An 18,054-nucleotide genomic window follows, 5' to 3' on the forward strand; every position below is an offset into this window, starting at 1 on the left:
TGATGGCTCAGAGCCTGGAGCCTGTTTCCGATTCTGTGTCTCCCTCTCTCTCTGCCCCTCGCCCATTCATGCTCTGTCTCTCTCTGTCCCAAAAATAAATAAACGTTGGAAAAAAAAAATTTAGAAAAGTACTCCCCAAACTGAAGCAGTGAATTCTAATGTACGATAACCTTGTCTAGATATTTCTACTCTGTCTTGGTAAAGTAGTATTCCTTGGGGAAAGTTGTGAAGAGGTGCTGAAGAAATCCAAACCAGGCCTTATGAGATGTTTCCATTTGAGAGCAGAGAGGGCTCTTAGGGTCTGAGGAGGTAAGACCCTGAGAATCCCACTTCCTGTTCCTTAAGGAGCCTTTGGGATGCTATGTTTGTGACTATGTGTGTCTGTGTGTGCAGCAGGAAGTAGAGGAGTTGCACATTTACCTTTGTAAAAGATAGCGAATATAAAGGGGAGCCGAAGAATCTTCTGGAAGTTAGGATGGTCTATCAAATCTAATAAACGCTTACTAACATGAATGCAGTTTGAGATGCTCTTGAAGATGGGTAGGACTTAGGAGGCTGAGGTAGGTTGGGAATTGGCAAGACATTGCAAGTAGAAGAAATAGGTGGAACAAGGAAAATAAAATATGAAATGTAGGACTTAGACAAAAAAACATCTAGTCAGTCAATATAGCTATACATTTCTGAGTTGATTAGAAAGGGAAATAAGGCTGGAAAGCTTAAGTATGGTCAAATTATAGAGAGCTTGGAAAGCCAGTCAGGAAGGTGGGAGGACCATTGATTCAATCACTCTGAAATATTTATGTAGTGTGACTATGTGCCAAACACAATTCCAGGTGCTTGAGATACATTGGGAAGCAAAAAAAAAAAAAAAAAAAAAAAAAGGAATGTTTCTGCTGTTACAGGATTTACATTCTAGGAATGACAATCTGCTATTTATCTGCCTTTCATTCAGAATGTCCATGAACTAAATTCATCTCTACAACAACCCCATATGGTTGGTATTATTATTAACTTGCTTTAAAGATGGGAAACTGAGGCACAGGGAGGTTAAACATATTGCCCAAGGTCACACAGTTGGTAAATGTCTAGAGTGGCTCTTAACAACTGCATAATACTAGTTGTAAGAGCTGAAGGAAGAGAATTTCAAGGTGGTATGTTTGGCAAAAGGGGTAAGTGCAAGATTATACTGTAATAAAATACCATAGACGGACTAGGTGACTTAAACAACAGACATTTATTTCTCTCAGTTTTGCAAGGAAGCCTGAGATCCGGGTGCTAATATGGTCAGATTCTGGTGACAGCTCTCTTCCTGGCTCACAGGCAACCACCTTCTTGCTGTGTGTTTACATGTCCTTTCCTTTGTGCTTGTGCTGTTCTTCTTCTTTCTTTTTTTAACCACTCTGTCATGGTGTGATTGACCACAAAGAGCTGTGCATATATGTACTAAATGTATACAACTTGATCAGTTTGGAAATAAGTATGCACCCATTAAACCACTACCACAATCTATACCATAAATCTATTCATCACATCTAAAAGTTTCCTCCTGTTCTATTTATTATTATTGTTATTATTATGTATGTGTGTATAATAAGAACTCTTAATTAAAATAGTCAAACTCAGAAGCAAAGAGTAGAATGGTGGTTGCCAGGACCTAGGAGGAGGGAGAATCCGGGAGGTATTAGTCAAAAGGTTTTAAGTTTCAGTTATGCAAGACAAAAAAGTCCTAGAGTTTTACCATCAGCATAGTGCCTATAGTTAACAATATCATATTGTATACTTAAACATTTCTAAGACAATAGATCTTATATTAAGTGTTTCCTTCCTCTTCTTACAAGGCCCCCAATCCTATAGGAGTAGGATCCTACTATTATGATCTTATTTACCCTTAATTACTCCTAAAAGCTGTATCTCCAAATACAGTCACACTGGGTTGGGACTTCAGTATTTGAATTTGGGGGAGGGACACAATTCAGTCCATAGTACCAGGCAATACTAAGATTTTAAAAATCACCTAGTATTTGTCCAGGCTTACTGTCTACCTATGTTTTCTCATTTAATCCTAGTCATAACCCTAGGAAGTAGACCATATTCTTCCCATTTTACAGATTGTGGAAATATATAGTTACAAGAATTTAAACAAGTTTTTTAACCACTTGTACATCTATTGATGGCCCCTGACCTAAAACCCCTAGTCCACTTTCTCTGTACCACACTCCACTGCTCAGCTGCCGGCCACAATTCTTACTCAGTGCATGGCTGGGTACTAAAGGCTTTGTGACCGCTGGAAAGGAAGCACTCATTTTACACAAGAGGCTTCTGCTGTGCACGGAAGCCCAATGGCTGCTGAGAACCTGGCAGAGCTTCCTGGGTACTCTGGGAAACAACTCTCTGCCCCAGGGAACCTAGTGTGGAGAGGAGATGCAGAAAAAGAGGGTTTGGATAGTGAATTTATCTGAGTCAGTTTAAGAAAAATGATTTTTTAAAAAGATTGTTTTATTTTTTTAAGGAGCTTTCAGAGGGAAAAATGGTACAACATTTTCCAGGGTAGAATGACTTAATTTAGTGACTGGGGGAAATTAAAATGTGTTTTCCGCAAAAGGAAATCTGAACCTCCTTTTTTTATAGCCACCTTTCATGGACTTTCTTTTTTAAATGTCTTCATTTTCTCATTCATTTCTACATGGCTTGCTATTCGCATGGCTCTTTGTAAAGGCTGCCATGAAAAAGGAGCCTGTGGCTAAAACCATGAGAAAGACATTAGTGAAATAGTTTGTTAATTTTCCCAAGACATCTATCTGATCTTCTAGGTAGAACCATGAAGAGTTGGGATGTCTAGAAACTGACTTGCCCCTCAGGTGATAAGAAGTGAGTATTAACGGCATTCTATCACTTGGATATTTTGTACCAATAGGTCTGTGGGAAAGGTAAATCAAAATAGGAGCTAAATTCAACAGCTTATATTTGAACAAGTTACTGTGTTTTCTCATAAACTCATAATAAGTAACATAGATACATGGGTTTCATACCAGATGTCTTTTATTAGTGAGCTAATATTTATCTCCTGAAATTCTAATAGCTCATCTTTTCTTTCAAACACTCTCAGATCCTACATTTAATTGAATAGTTGCTCTGCCCTTGGAGAATTCACATATGTTAAATAATTTAATCTTCACAATGACCTACTGAAATGTGGTTATTTCCATGTTGCAAGAGAGGAAACTGAGTGATGCCTGCCAGTTTTAGCTCCTTTAAGTTCACTGAGGACTGTGCCTGTTCATCATATATACAGGGCTCACACAAATATCTGCCACATGGTAGTGGTCAGTATTTATGAAATTCCTGAAGAAAAACATAGCCAATTTCAAACTCAGATTTTAGGCTCTTAACAGCAGTAAGAGTGACTTATGACATCAGAATGACTTGTATGGTAATCCTCATAGAAAATTATTTTCCTAAGTATTGCAACATTATAGACACACTCTGCAAATACCCATTTCAATTTACTACTCTTTTTAATAATGTAAGGAACATATGTTTACTGTATAAGAATTCTGGAATACAAATGGTCAGTAAGAACAACAAACAGGGTGCGTGGGTGGCTCAGTGAGTGAAGTGTCTGATTTCAGCTCAGGTCATGATCTTGTAGTTTGTGGGTATGAGCCCTGCATCAGGCTCCATACTTTTTAGTGCAGAGCCTCTTGGGATTTTCTCTCTCTCTGCCCCTGCCTGACTCATACTCTCTTCTCTATCTCAAAATAAATAAAAGTTAAACAACAACAGCAAACAAATTTAAATCACTTGATACCAGGCCACTTAGAACACCTGCCTCTGTCTTGCAGCATCCTGTGCTCTGATAAAAATCTGTACCCTTTTTTTCAATTTTTTGTTATTACTGAAGTATAGTTAATATATTAGTTTCAGGTTTATAACACTGTAATTCAAAAATTCTATACGTTACTCCGTGCTCACTGTTGTAAGTATAATCACCATCTATCACCTTACAGCACTATTACAATATTATTGGCTATATTCCCTATGCTGTACTTTTCATTTCTGCGACTTATGCATTTTATAACTGGAAGTTTGTATCTGTTAGTCCCTGCACCTAGTTCACCCATCCCGCCTCCCCTTCTCCTTTGCCAACCGCCAGTTCTCTGTATTTATGAGTCTGTTCCTGTTTTCCTGCTTATTTGTCATTTGTTTTGGTTTTGAGATTTCACACATTAGTGAAATCATATGGTATTTGTTTTTCTCTGACTTATTTTACTTAACATAATACCCTCTAGGTCTATCTATGTTGTCACAAATGACAAGATTTCATCCTATTTTAATGGCTGAGTAATATTCCATTGCATACACATACCACATCTTCTTTATCTGTATTTTCTTTCTTAACAAAAGGAGTGTTCTGTTCTTCCCATCTACCTTCCTGAGTTCTCCTTGGAGTCAAAGACAAGATGGGTTCTCTCTTTATGATCACCCAACAGGATCTAATAGGACCATCCCTTAGGGCTGTGGACCAGAAACGGGGATAACAAAGCTCCCATTTCAAACAGTTTTATCCAATTGCTATCAGTTAAAAACAAGCACCAGGGACAGCCTGAAAAGAGCAATGACTTTGTCCTCAATCTCAGTTGCTCAGTGTAAAGAACAAATTTAGGTGATTTGGTATTAAATCCCCAGATAAAATCCAGATCTGTCATAGCCATTCTATCTCCCAGATCCTAGCTAGTGAGCTACCCACTATAACAAGCCTTTTGGTTTTCCAAATTCTTTTCTCCTGCAATCTAGGACTTAGACACATTGAATTATATATACTTGACTAACCAAAATGTATCCTTGCTTCTCTGACTTCATTTCACATAAGTGATAACTAAAAGGCTGATATGATTGGTAAGTATAAGGAAGAAGCTGCCTATTCCAGTAAAATTTGTTTAGCACTGTGAAACAGAGCTTTGTTTTTCCCTCAGCTCATACTTCTCCTTGGTTCCCTAAAGTCATTGTGCTCAGCCTGACTGTGTCAGGTCCCTCTTTTCCAAGGTTTTTGCTAAAGGTATTGCCATCACTCTGACTCCACAAGAGTTTTCATTTCTTATTCTTTTATTATGATTTTTAAGATGTAAGTCTTGATTTTTGTGAGAGGTCAGGGAAGACTGGCAAATGTAGAAGGGAGAAAAAAGAGTAACATGATATTTTCTATAGAAAAATGCATTTTGGGTGTCAGGAGCTGACAGGGGAAAAACACACAGACATTCATGGCAAAATTGTTGACGGAAGCTTAGGGGACTAATCCTGATGCTTACTTTATTTTCTTTTTAATGGGATGTCAGTTCTGAAGAATAAACAGTCTTTCCTGAATCCAGAGTTATAAGCACTTATTTGTCTAGATAAAGTACAGAAAAGAAATATTGTGTGCTGTGGCCCATAAGTCATCTTCATGGCCTTTCAGGTAAACTACCAAGGATTTTTACTGTTCAACTCAGTGGAACACAAATTGGTAAACTGAGAGCTAACTGATCACAGCCATTGAAGCAGTTCATAGCTGACACCCAAAATTTCATCTTAATCTGAAGTGGCAACATCAATTACCTAAAAACGTGCCACAGTAGGGAATGCCCACATCCCCTATTATGGGCAAAAGGAGAAAGGAGCATGTATCAGATGCTTCAAGGAAAGGCCTATTTTATTCTGAGACTTCTTCCAAGTGTTCCCTACCAGAGGAGTAGAGTGTGGTCACCCTGCCCCTCATTCCCAACACTCCATAAGGCAGCACCTGTACAGAAATGTGGATCACAAAATACAAAGATGCAAAATGGGATTGTAGCACAGGACAAACACAGAAATAAGGTTACTGTAGTCAGTATGTTTAACAGCCTGTCCCTCTGTTCTAGTATCATGAATTGTGGAGGCAGAAACACTAGCAGTCAGAGTGTGAATAGCTAAAAATCAATTTAAAATCTGAACGAGGCACAATTGCTGAAGGAAGGCTGAGAATTCTCTGCAATTGCTCTGAAAAGCTAATGACAAGAGGAAGCTGTGAGTGAAGTGCAGAATGGCATGAAGCAAAAATCAAAGAGCATGTAACAAGCAGACAATGTAAAATCTTAATGACAAAAGAAAATGTGAAATGATCTCACCAGGTTCTTACTGAGGAATGTTGGAAAGTTAATACCAGAGCCATATTATCCATTATAACATTAGAATACATTTAATTCCAATAGAGTTTCCTTCCTTGCAAATGGTTTACATAGTCCTTAAATTTGAACAATGGTGGTATAATGGGAAAACACTTGGAACCCAGAGCTGGCCTCAAGCCCTACCTGAGCCTATTGCTAACTGCTCATTTAGTCCACTCAGTCATTCCAAGAACACTTTTTGAAAACCTATATATTTTACACTCCATTTGTGTTGAAGCAACTGTCTAATACTTTTGGAACTCAGATTACACATATGGAAACAGGGATGGTAATTCATATACTGACAACCTTGTAAGGTCTACAGAGAATCAGATGAGAGAGTGTTAAAATTAACTGGACTATGGCTGTAACTTTTCCTTTTTTTTCTAGACAATTCTAGCTAATAAATAAGCTCATTTAAGTTATTTAAACCTGGTCTAAATAATGTTGTAATTAAGTTGGCACTATGACTGCAGAAACTATCTTTTGGTCTTCTGAGCTACCACTGAACCTCTAGGCAGCACTGAGGCATCATTCTGAATGCTTTTAGCACTCCATATGTGGTTCAATTTTACTAGAAAACTGTCAAATATCAATTGGATTAATAGGATTCCATTGATCTCTACACCTGGTTAGATAGAAAATATCAGATTTAGAAACTATCACATAAAAAAAAAATAGTCCTCTGTTGTTCATAAACAGGTTGAGAAGTTAGTAGAGAAGCCTTGAGTGAGCTGCAGCTTGGCACAGACACCTCCTCTGGTCTTCCAGAAAGCCTTCCCTTGTCAATTTGTGCTCAGGTTGATTCAAAGGACACATTGTACTGGTGCCAACATTCAACATGCTTATGAAAATGCCTCCCCATTCTTTCCTGTTTCCACAGAGGCTTGTCTTTAAAATGGCCCTGCTGAGTGTTGGTAAACTCAATTGATAGAGTAGCCAGAACATTAGCATATGTATCTCTAGCTCAGGAATGGAAGAAAAGTTGGTTTCTCTTACTTTACTTTTATGTGGTTGCTCAATGAATGAGAGTTTAGACATAAAGCTTCTCCTTCTTTTCCGGCTTATTTTCTTATCAATGATCAAGCTTCTTCTGGTATGCAAATGGATCATTTAAAAATTTTTTTTTTCAACGTTTATTTATTTTTGGGACAGAGAGAGACAGAGCATGAACGGGGAAGGGGCAGAGAGAGAGGGAGACACAGAATCGGAAACAGGCTCCAGGCTCTGAGCCATCAGCCCAGAGCCCGACGCGGGGCTCGAACTCACAGACCGCGAGATCGTGACCTGGCTGAAGTCGGACGCTTAACCGACTGCGCCACCCAGGCGCCCCAACAAATGGACCATTTAAAAGGCAGAAAACAAAATCCTGTAATTATGTGGAGTAATTTTGACCTTATTACCAGGCTTTTAGTGTATATGTAAAGTCAGAAAAAGAACAAACGTCTCTCAAGACCTGCGCTAGGTAATGGTCAGCAATGTTACCAAATAGAGAACTTTTCCCCTGCCCGTAACCGTAAGAACACCATTGTAGCTGTCCCTGCTCTTCCTCTTGCATGGGGCGTGTTTGTCTGCATTGAGCTTTAGATTCCACACAGCATTGTCCCTGACACTCTCTAATTTCATAATCACAAGTCGGCAAAGTTTATTATCTCCAATTTATAGAGAATAATTCCAAAGTATGAGTTGATCTTCAGGGCTTCAGTGAACTTGACTGAAATTCAGGTCTTCTGACTATAGGACTTTGCTGGTGAGTTTCTGAAACAGCTTGTATGCCTAGGAAAGGAGAACTAGCACTGGGTGAAAGACAGATTGTCACCATGTCTTAGGTCCTTTATGTGAGTCACCTTAACACCAATTTGTATACAAAAATTCACAAAGAAATTCAAACTTCACAATTTATGTTTTTACTACCCTAATCATTTTAGCATTCTGTCTACTTTGATAGAATGCACTACATATGTAGGTATGTTGTAAAACTTCTTCCACGTTCTCTTAACCCATCATATTAAAAACCATGCCTTCATACTCCTAGCATTTAACAGTATAATGGGGCTGTTTTAAAAATAATGTATTTTGAGGCTGCATTGATATAAATACACTATTTGGAATGTACAAGGGGATAGCACCATTCTGTGCTAGGTCGGGTCACATCTCAAACACAACTTTCAGTTCAGCACATTGATAAAATTAATATTGTGTATGTCCAGAGGATCATGCATCCACCACTGGGAACTAGGGATTTGGGCCTGGGGATGAAAAAATGTAGGGTGAACATGATTGCTGTCTTCACATTTGCAAAGGCTGTCAGGGGAAGACAGATTAGACTCACTCCATGCCGCCCTCCAGGGCTGAACGAGATTCAGTGTGTGGCAGCCACAGGGTGGCTGATTGAGGCTCAATGGAAGGAAGAGTTTTCTAAATTATTAGATCAGTTCACATTGGACTGAGTTGCCTCAAGCTATAGGTTGCTCCCAGGTACCAGAAATGTGCTCACAAAGGCTGAGCCATCCTTTGGCAGAATTGCCAATGCAGGTATTCAAGAACTGGAAAGGGATGTAAGGAAATATCTCAGATACCTTGTATTCCAGATATTCTTGGGTCCTAGGATTCATGGCGAAGCAGCATGCTCAGAGCCTTCTCTCTTGTTTTCAGACCATCGAAACTAGTTTTGTTAAAAACACTTCCACCAACAGGAAAACAGGAATTTGTTGGTTTTGTATATCCCTTTGGGTTTATTCTCAATTCTTCCTTATTTTCTCTCATTTAGGGAGAAGATTTTATTCCATAGTGGAAATATAGATATCACTGAATTTCTTTTTTTTAAAATTAATTTGTTATTTTGAGAGAGGAAGAGACAATGCAAGTAGTGGAGGGGCAGAGAAAGAGGAGAGCGAGAATCCCAAGCAGGCTTCATGCTGCTAGCACAGAGCCTGATGCAGGGCTTGAACTCATGAAACCACAATATCATGACCTGAGCTGAAACCAAAAGCCAGACACTTAACTGACTGAGCCACTTAGGCACCCCAACATCATTGAATTTCTTATAAACTCCTGAAATTTAAAATAAATTGTCAATGTTTTTCTTTTCTAAAGACTTTGTGTTTTTAGAGCAGTTTTAGGTTCACAGCAAAATTAAGAGGAAGTACAGAGATTTCCTATATACCTTCTGCCCCTAAATATGCATAGCCCCTCCCATTATCAACATCCCCCACCAGAATGGTACATTTGTTATAATTGATGAACCTACATTGACACGTGATTATCAGCCGAAGTCCACAGCCTACATTAGGGTTCTCTCTTGGTAATGTACATTGAATGGGTTTGGATGAATGTATAATGGCATGCATCAATCATTATATTTTTTCTATATTCATTTTCTGTGAAAGCATGGTATCACTTGGTGGGGGATATTGATGATGGGGGAGGCTATGCATGGATGGGAACAGAGGATATATGAGAAATCTCTGTATCTTCCTCTCAATTTTGCACAAACCTAAAACTTTTATTAAACATGAAGTCTATATTTTTTAAAAGTTTGTGCAAAAGGACCTTGAGCCTGCCACATTTCTGAGAATGTGATTGTACTACTAGTCCATGAGCCCTCTGGTCTTTTTATCGGCAAGAAAGAAAAGGCACATTCAAACTTCATAATTGAGTTGAGTGTAGTATAGAAATGTTTCAAAGATAGGATGGGGCTTAGAAAAATAAATTGTACAGGACCTAGGGTCTAATAATAGTGGGCACAGTTACTACTCTGAAAAAGTAACAGGGAAGAACAGTTTCAAAAACCCACTGAGGGTCTCTGTGTAGAAAGAATTACTGTCTGGTATAGAGACTAGGCCAGCCCACCATGACCTGGCAGGGGTGGAGCTGAGAGAAAGCTCTCTCATTTTTATTTCTTCCCACCCTCTGTCAACTGCTAGTGCCTCTTATTGGTAGAACCAACTGAAAGCCTGTGGGCAAGGGCACCTGTCAGTGCTGTCCACATGTATCAGCCTTACAGGGCAGAGTAGGATAGGAGAAGAACTCAGAGTGGACATGGAGAGGCCAGAAGGAAATGATCAACACTGTCCTCTCTCATAGCACTCACTGAGTTGGTCATTTCCTATCTGCTGTCTTTGTAGCCTGGAATGTACCTGTTAGCAGAGCCTATTTAATTGACTAAGACTTAGAATTGGCTTTAAAATAAGATTAAAAGTAGTCATTGTTTTAAAAGAAATGTTCTATCTTCTGATTATGAGAACTAAGTAATTTAACAATAAATATTTCAGTGTAAAACAAATATTTGGGTTCATTTAAGAAAGGGTTTTATAGTAGGAGATTTATAAAAATCTCATACTTCCCAAAATGCTTTATTGGAATTGAAATGCTCCTTCTCCCAAACTAGCCATGCTTCTTACTGTCTTTTCCTTCCAAAGCCATCTGGTATGGTCTTTGATGGGAAATCTGTGATATACCTTCTAATTTCATTCTAAACATTCATATTCAATACAACAGTGTATCATCATGTTTAGATAATTGAAATATTCAATATTTTTAGCTAGGTTAAATGAAAGGAAGATCATTTAAACATTACTCTTTGTTGTATGGCCTGTAACAACTTGCCAATAGAAGATACACATACTACTTATGGCATATAAAATGCCATAGTGTTGGGGAAATCAATAAGGTTATGACTGGAGAAAGAGGGATGGGCTAAATGGTCATCCCAGATTCCACGCACACATTTCCCTCTCTTCATCTATAAGGAATTATCAGAAAGCAAGTGAGTCTGGTATTTAAACATAAATTCATCTGTAATTTGGTGCTTTTCAATGGAGGTTTTCAGAGCTCAATTTCAGTTTCATCTCAAAGTGGAATTTCAGAGTTACTTGACAATAACAGGTTTGCTCTTGAAAAATGAAAGTGGAAAGTGAAGTCTGGACTCCCCACTCCCACTTACCATGTCATAGACTTTCACCTTCTTCCAGAGTGAAGAGAATGCTCAATGTTGATGGAAACACAGTGAGCTACCTTGTGGGAACTACTTTAGTGCAGCTAAATGTTTACTGTAGCAGAAATGTTCAAATCTTGTTGAGAAATTCATAGCGCTAAAAGCAAAAGCGTTTCATAGCCTTATAGGTCCAGGTATGTTATATCCTGTGAAATCTAATATGAATTTGGACTCCAATAAAATATATGCAAAAGGCCCATATTTTGATCCTGAATTCCTCTAGTTTTTCATATAGGAGAGTTTTCTATGTGATGCATCCAACTGGAGGAACCGGTAAGATAATCAAGAACAAAGGTCTGTTGTGCTGCCCCAAGGAGTAGATCCAGATGGTCTCCTGAAGAGAAATTGTCCCCAAACAATTACCATCTTTTGCTTTGGGGACCAGGTAGGAAGGAGGTGTTTAAGCTGAGTATTTGTACATAGTCTTTGGAACTGTTTAGATTCTGATGAGGATGCAAGAGGTATTAGAAGTGTCTCAGATATAAAAACTATGGCTAATAAAAGCTAAAAATCAAATCTTCTGTTTAATACTTTGGAATTATTTCTGTTTAAATTTGGTAGAAAAACTATCAAACTATTAGTAGAATTTCTAAAAACTTTGGTGTAAATGATGGAAAGACAAAATATATATATAATTCATTGCCAGGAATTAGATTTAAGGGTATTAGCAAATTTGTTAACTTGTGGTCTGAGTTTAAAATTAGCAGGTTCTTAGGTAGCACTGCTCAATTACACCAGATATATTCTAAGGATATAATAGGACTCCATTTAGGTCATTAATATGTGACTCTCCTAATAATTTACTTTTTGATAAATATTGTCCAAGTGAAAATTTTTTTCAGATTCAACATGTTGCTTTTCCTAGAAAAATACCCAAAGCAGATGACTTTCCTAAGTAAAGCTGAAACTTGTAGAAATTAATCAAAAGGACATCTTTGTTCAAATAATTGGGGTTGGGCAGAGGGAGAACCCAGAACACACTGCATGTTATCCGAACCCTTGCACAAATATATCTTGGGAGACCAAGCTGGCTAGCTTGGTTCTTTTGCAATAGAGTCGGTTGAGAAAGCAACATAAAATCTTCACTATCTCATGTGTATTTAGTACACTTTACAGTGTTTTGGTAATAGAAATATTAGAAGAGTTTGTCAGAGTGTGAAAATGACAAGTGATTACATATAAATTTTGTCTTATGTTTCAGGTGAGAATAGAGGCAAAGAATGGTGTACAGTGGTCATACTTTTTCTTGAATGTTTGTACCATTTAACAAATAAGATCAGAAAATGCTCTACCTACTGCCTTTTTCCAAAGTTATCCCTCACTGGAAGAAGAAAAAAAAAAAGCAATAATATAGTTAGCAATTATCAAGGAGTAAGAAATGATTGCTGGGTTTAGGCCAATGGTAGAATAAAGCATTTTCTTTCAAAATCCTGCAGAAGTCCATAGAGAAGTGAGTGGCAATTGCTAAGCATTATTTGTTCCCAAGATCATATTTTCTTACATGGGTGACCTTGGACAAAACATTAAAACTTCATTATATGTCAAGACACTCACTGCTCTACCATTCCTCAGCAGTTCCCCATCGTTTGAGGATGACGTTGTGACTACTCTGAATGGCATAAAAGATTCTTCACAACCTAACCCTTGGATGCCTCTTCAATCTCATGTCCTAACACTCATACATCCCCCCATCACCACAAATGTATCACAATTAATTATTGTAGATCTTAAGTGGACTGTGTCTGTAAGCCCCCTTGCCTTCCTTTACTTATTTAATAAATATTTTGGGGGTATATACTGTGTGTCAGACACTGAGCCAAGGGCTAATAATAAATGGTGAGCAAGGCAACATGATCCAAGGCCTCATGCAATTTATGGTAGAGTGGGGATAACAAAGAAACAGAACACCCCCCCACACACCAACAACAACAATAAATAAATAAATATAAATAAAATAATTATAGATTGTGATAGGTGCTGGGAAGGGAAAATAAACAGAGGGTTAACATAGAGACAAAAGGGAATGATGAGTGTGAGGTGGTGACATTTGGTATGTGCCAGGTGAAGACCTGGGACAAAGACTTCCAGACCAAGAAAAAAACATATACAAGTTCTAAGTATGGAAGATTTTCTAAAGTTCGGTGAATTAATAAAGGCCAGTGTGGCTGGAGTATGGTGTGGAGGACATAGCATGAGGTGAAGGTGAAGAGGTAGCTTCAGATCAAGCAGTCCTATAGCTCATAGCAAGGAGTTTTATTCCAAATGCAATCAAAAGTTATTGGTTAGATTTAAGCAAAGTTGTAACATGGCTTAATTTATGTTTTAAAAAGATTGTTCTGGCTTTGTGTGATGAATGAATAAAAGAAAGACAATAGAGAAAGTGGGTGGAACAGTTACTTAGGCTATTCTGGCAGACCAAAAAAAAGGGATAATAGCAGATGCATTCAAGAGATATAGGGGGGAAGAATTATCAATGCAATTGAATTTTTCTGTTTTCTGACTTATTTCTATTACCTTAAAGTCCCAAACCAAGCATCCCCTACAAACTAAGCTACTTTGAAAGCCTCTTAATCCCACAGGGTTAGAGACCCCCTTGTTCTCTAAGCAGCCTGTCACATGGCTCTACAATGTGACATACCATAATATTGACTTCCTTGCCTGCCTTCTGTAAGACTGTGAACTATTTTTAGAATAATGGCTGTGTCTTGTCCATTTCTGTATCCTTGGCCTGAGAACAGAGCCCAGTGTGTAAGAGGTGCTCAGTAGATGTCAAATGTGTGTGTGAATCTTGCCTTCTAGATTGTTGGAGAGCTCTTCACATGACTTGCAACACTGAACGGAAGCCAGATCTAGGCACTTGGGATTGATTCTGATATTGAAAGGATTGTGGAAGAGCTTCTGCATACCAAAGACACCTACATGTATTAGAAGTGACCAACACATCCCAGACAGGAAGCCAAATTGATTTTCCAAAGCCACTTTGGGGGGAAGAGTTCTTGACTAAGGTAGACTTTCTCAAAAGTGTTTTGAGTTCCATTTCTAAACCTTGCTGTGACATTTACAGTTCAGAAAAGCTTGCAGCACATAGCTTACCAGACACTGTCATTTTTGACAAGGAGTTTGCATTTATCAGTCGTGTGTCTGGGAACTGTTGGGCAGAATCATAACCAAGCTGTCACCAGGGCCTCCTATTACCTTCAAGCAGATTCATTTTAATTCACCTCCATAAAGATTTAAGTGCCTAACATGAAACTTAAGGTGTTGTGCCTGGCTGTTAAAATAGAGATTGATGTCAGAATATTTCTAAAAGATCTCTATTCATAAGGAACTCACAGCCCTGTGGGGCAAACAACTGAACAGGCATTGCTGTTGAGGACGATAAGAAGTTACAGTGTGTACATATAACATTATATGTATGCACGTAGTAAGAGAAAACATAATAATTTATGTTTTCTTCTGGAAGGAGGAGTAGAATGTATATTTGTCAAAAGGAACTTAACTTGAACTGGATTAGTAGTTTACCTGTCTCTCTCTGTCAGCTTCCCAGATGCAGGGAAGCCAAAGGCTTAAAGGCATTGGCTTCAGAGATAGACTGTCTGGGTTCAAATCAATTACTTTATGACCTGTATAACCTCTACCAAGTTATTCAACAATTATTCACCCCAGCTTACTCAACTGTTAAATGGGATAATAATAGTACATACCCTGTAGTGTTGCTATGAGGATTAACTAAGTTTGTACGTAAGAACATGATAATGTCATTCCAGGCAGTGAAAATAGTATGACCAGAAGCAATGGGTGTCCATGGAATGTCAAGGAATTGCAAATCTCTGTGAACAGATATATGGTATATTTGAAGAGGGAGATTGGAGAAGAGATTGGAAACACAGTTTGTGGCCCAGATCCTGAAGTGTTTGTAAAACATGCTAAGAAATTTGGATTTGATGCTATAGGTAATGAGGAGCTGCCAATGGTTTCAAACAAGGAAGTGGTGTGACCAGATCTATGTCTTAGAAAGACTCTTTTGTCAAGAGTAGAAGGGTTGGACTAGAAAGGGAAAGAATGAAAGGCAGAGAGTCGAAGCAAGTGATTATAGCAGTAATCCATGAGAGATGATTCAAAACCCATAATGAACAATAGGGAATGCTAACCTGCTCAGTTTAAGGTTTCTCAGGTATTTTGACCATAGGATTCTTCTTTCCTGATATAATATTCCAAGAATTCCTCAGGATTCAGTTTGGGAATGCTAGCTTAACACCTGCTAATTAAAAAAAATTTTTTTTTTAATTTGCTCCCTTTACATTTTTCTGCATCTCAGATTTGCTATTCCTAGCACCCAGCAGGGAATCATGATCACAGACAGAGCTACTTGTACATTATCTGACATGGACAAGTTAGCAGATCAACGAATGAGCAAGTGTTTCATGGAAGCTGAGTTTATGCTGAGATCTTTGGATTTGCACATCAGCCAGTCCTTTGCCATAATGTTCTCTTCCCTTTGCCAGAGAAGCTTTGTGAGGAGAATAGTGTGATAAAAGTTGTATTTGAGGAATATTAATCTGTTGTTGGCCTATTTGGGGTGGTGTAATGCTCTGGAAGCTTAGAATTCCCTTTCCAATGCATTTGGTGCAGTTCTCTCTGAATATAAAAATAACAAATCCTTAGAATGTGCTAGGTATACTTACCTATAGCAGTAATCCATGAGAGATTATTCAAAACCCAGAATGGGGTATGAACAGTAGGGAATGCTAACCTGCTCAGTTTAAGGTTTCTCAGATTATTTTGACCATAGGATTCTAAGTGCTACATACTTGGACAATACACACACACACACACACACACACACACACGCACACACACACACACACACACACACACACACACACACTTATTCTTCATAATAACCCTATAAGGCAGAACTGATATTTTCCCTATTTTATGGATGTGCTGAGTCACAGAGAAAGCCAAAATCACATAGCTAGTAAAAGGTAAAACAAGGAGTGTCAGTGGCAACAGCTGGTGTGTGAAAGAATGTGTGAGTGAATGAGTGAGGGAGTGAACAGAGTAAAAGAACAAGAGATTATTAGTAAGCATTAGAAAAGTAAGAAGAAATTAAGGACAGTTTAAGGACAACATTAGAAGCCAAAACGGGAAAAGAGGCCCCTGGTTAACCTGGGCAGTATTCCAAAGAAATTACTCTTCAAATGAGAGAGTTTGAAGTAGTGGTAGTAAAGAAAAAAAAAAAGTGAAATTCACTCAAGATTACAGTAAATAGGGCACATTGGGAAAGTTAACACATTTCTCTGCTGTCAAGATCAAGCTCTTGTATTATTATTGGCTTCTATAAGTGGCATTTGAAACAGATACCATTTCAACTGCAAAGAGTTTACTGAGTAAGACCCAAGAAATGTTTTCAATTTGCTGGATTCCGTGACCTCGAGAATAGAAATGGCATCTGTGTATCTAGAAAGAGGTGCAGAATATGTCCTATGGAAGGCTTGCTGACACAGTTCTAAACAAGACATCAGTCCCTGAACCTGTCCATAAGCATGTACCTAGCCCTGTGTTAGGTGTTGTCAGGGACAAAAGCATAAATATTATCAATCAATAAACATTCCCAAAGTATACACTAGGGCTAAATGGATAAGATATAATCCCTAATCGCAAAAACCTCCTAATCAACTAGGAGAGAAATGGTACAAACACAGCGATACATTTAGATGACGGGTTTATAAAAACTCCTGTCCCAATAAAACATACCTAGTAAAGTGTACTATGAAAATAAAGTACAGAGTTATATAATAAGACCAAAACCACAAAATAAATTTAAATAAGAATGGCTCAATAAGGATTCAAGACAGGAGAAGGAATTTCAGGTGGGTCTAGGTTATTAAATAAATGATGAGGAGGAGGAGAAAAATGTTTCAAGAAGGAAAGAGAGCAGCAGTACTTTTTTTTTTTACTTTTTTTTTTCAACGTTTATTTATTTTTGGGACAGAGAGAGACAGAGCATGAACGGGGAGGGGCAGAGAGAGAGGGAGACACAGAATCGGAAACAGAGAGAGCAGCAGTACTTAATGCTGATTACAAATCAGGGACACTGAAATGGTTAAAAATATAATAATCATAATCATAACCATAATGTCTTTGGGCTTCCTCATTGAAGAAAGATTTCACTGACCTTGACTTATGAAATTAATTACCCAAAGCATATAATGCTAACTGCAAACTGTTATTTCTTCTGAAAGCAAGGTCCATTCTTGGATGTTTCTGATTTCACTCTCCCCATCTTTCTACATTGGGGTTTTGGTCTTCAGAGTCCTATAGACCTTCTCTAACACTTTCAATTCTTGTGTTTCCAAGGTTGGCATCAATAGGCATTATGAGTCATTTGTTCACACAACATAGAAATTCTGCCTTCTTACTAGTTTAGAATTCTGTCCTTCTCTGACCCATCCTTGACCCCAAAAGAGGCACAGCTGAGCACTTATCCAATTAGGCTCATCCTTATGCTAAAGAGGTATGCCCAGGCCAGTATCATCTACACACTGTACTTTTATATGAGTGCACAGCTCATGTGTCATAGCAGGCAACCTGGTGCTGACATACAGCAAACCCTGATTACCATCAATCTGCTCCCAGAACCATGTACCCAACCATCACAAGATATCACTTTGGGGCTGACACCTTTGGGGCCTAGTCCCAGCCAGGATATGTGAGTCACCTAGGAATGACAGTCTGATCAAAATGCATGATGGATAGGGCCTAACCATCATCCCATCACTCATGAGCAAGGAGGCAAAAATTGTCAAGGTAGGGGTGTCAGGTGTGGGGAAGGTAATTTCTGACAGGTGATTAATGCCAGGAGCTAGCAATCAT

At 38.3% G+C, this 18,054-nt stretch overlaps 1 long non-coding RNA gene across 1 annotated transcript in view; it reads right to left on the reverse strand.

Moving 5' to 3' along the window:
• Positions 1-17,485, reverse strand: part of LOC121042109 (uncharacterized) — a 37,105-nt gene extending 19,620 nt beyond the window's left edge. The window contains exons 1-2 of the long non-coding RNA XR_005795976.1: positions 17,357-17,485; positions 7,179-7,272 (exon numbers count right to left, since the gene is read on the reverse strand). This is a non-coding gene — a long non-coding RNA (uncharacterized LOC121042109). The remainder of the gene's footprint in view (positions 1-7,178; positions 7,273-17,356) is intronic.
• Between the last annotated feature and the right edge of the window lie 569 nt (positions 17,486-18,054).

This window comes from Herpailurus yagouaroundi, unplaced genomic scaffold (genome assembly GCF_014898765.1).
Source record: "Herpailurus yagouaroundi ecotype Mexico unplaced genomic scaffold, PumYag 184, whole genome shotgun sequence".
Lineage (NCBI taxonomy): Eukaryota > Metazoa > Chordata > Mammalia > Carnivora > Felidae > Herpailurus > Herpailurus yagouaroundi.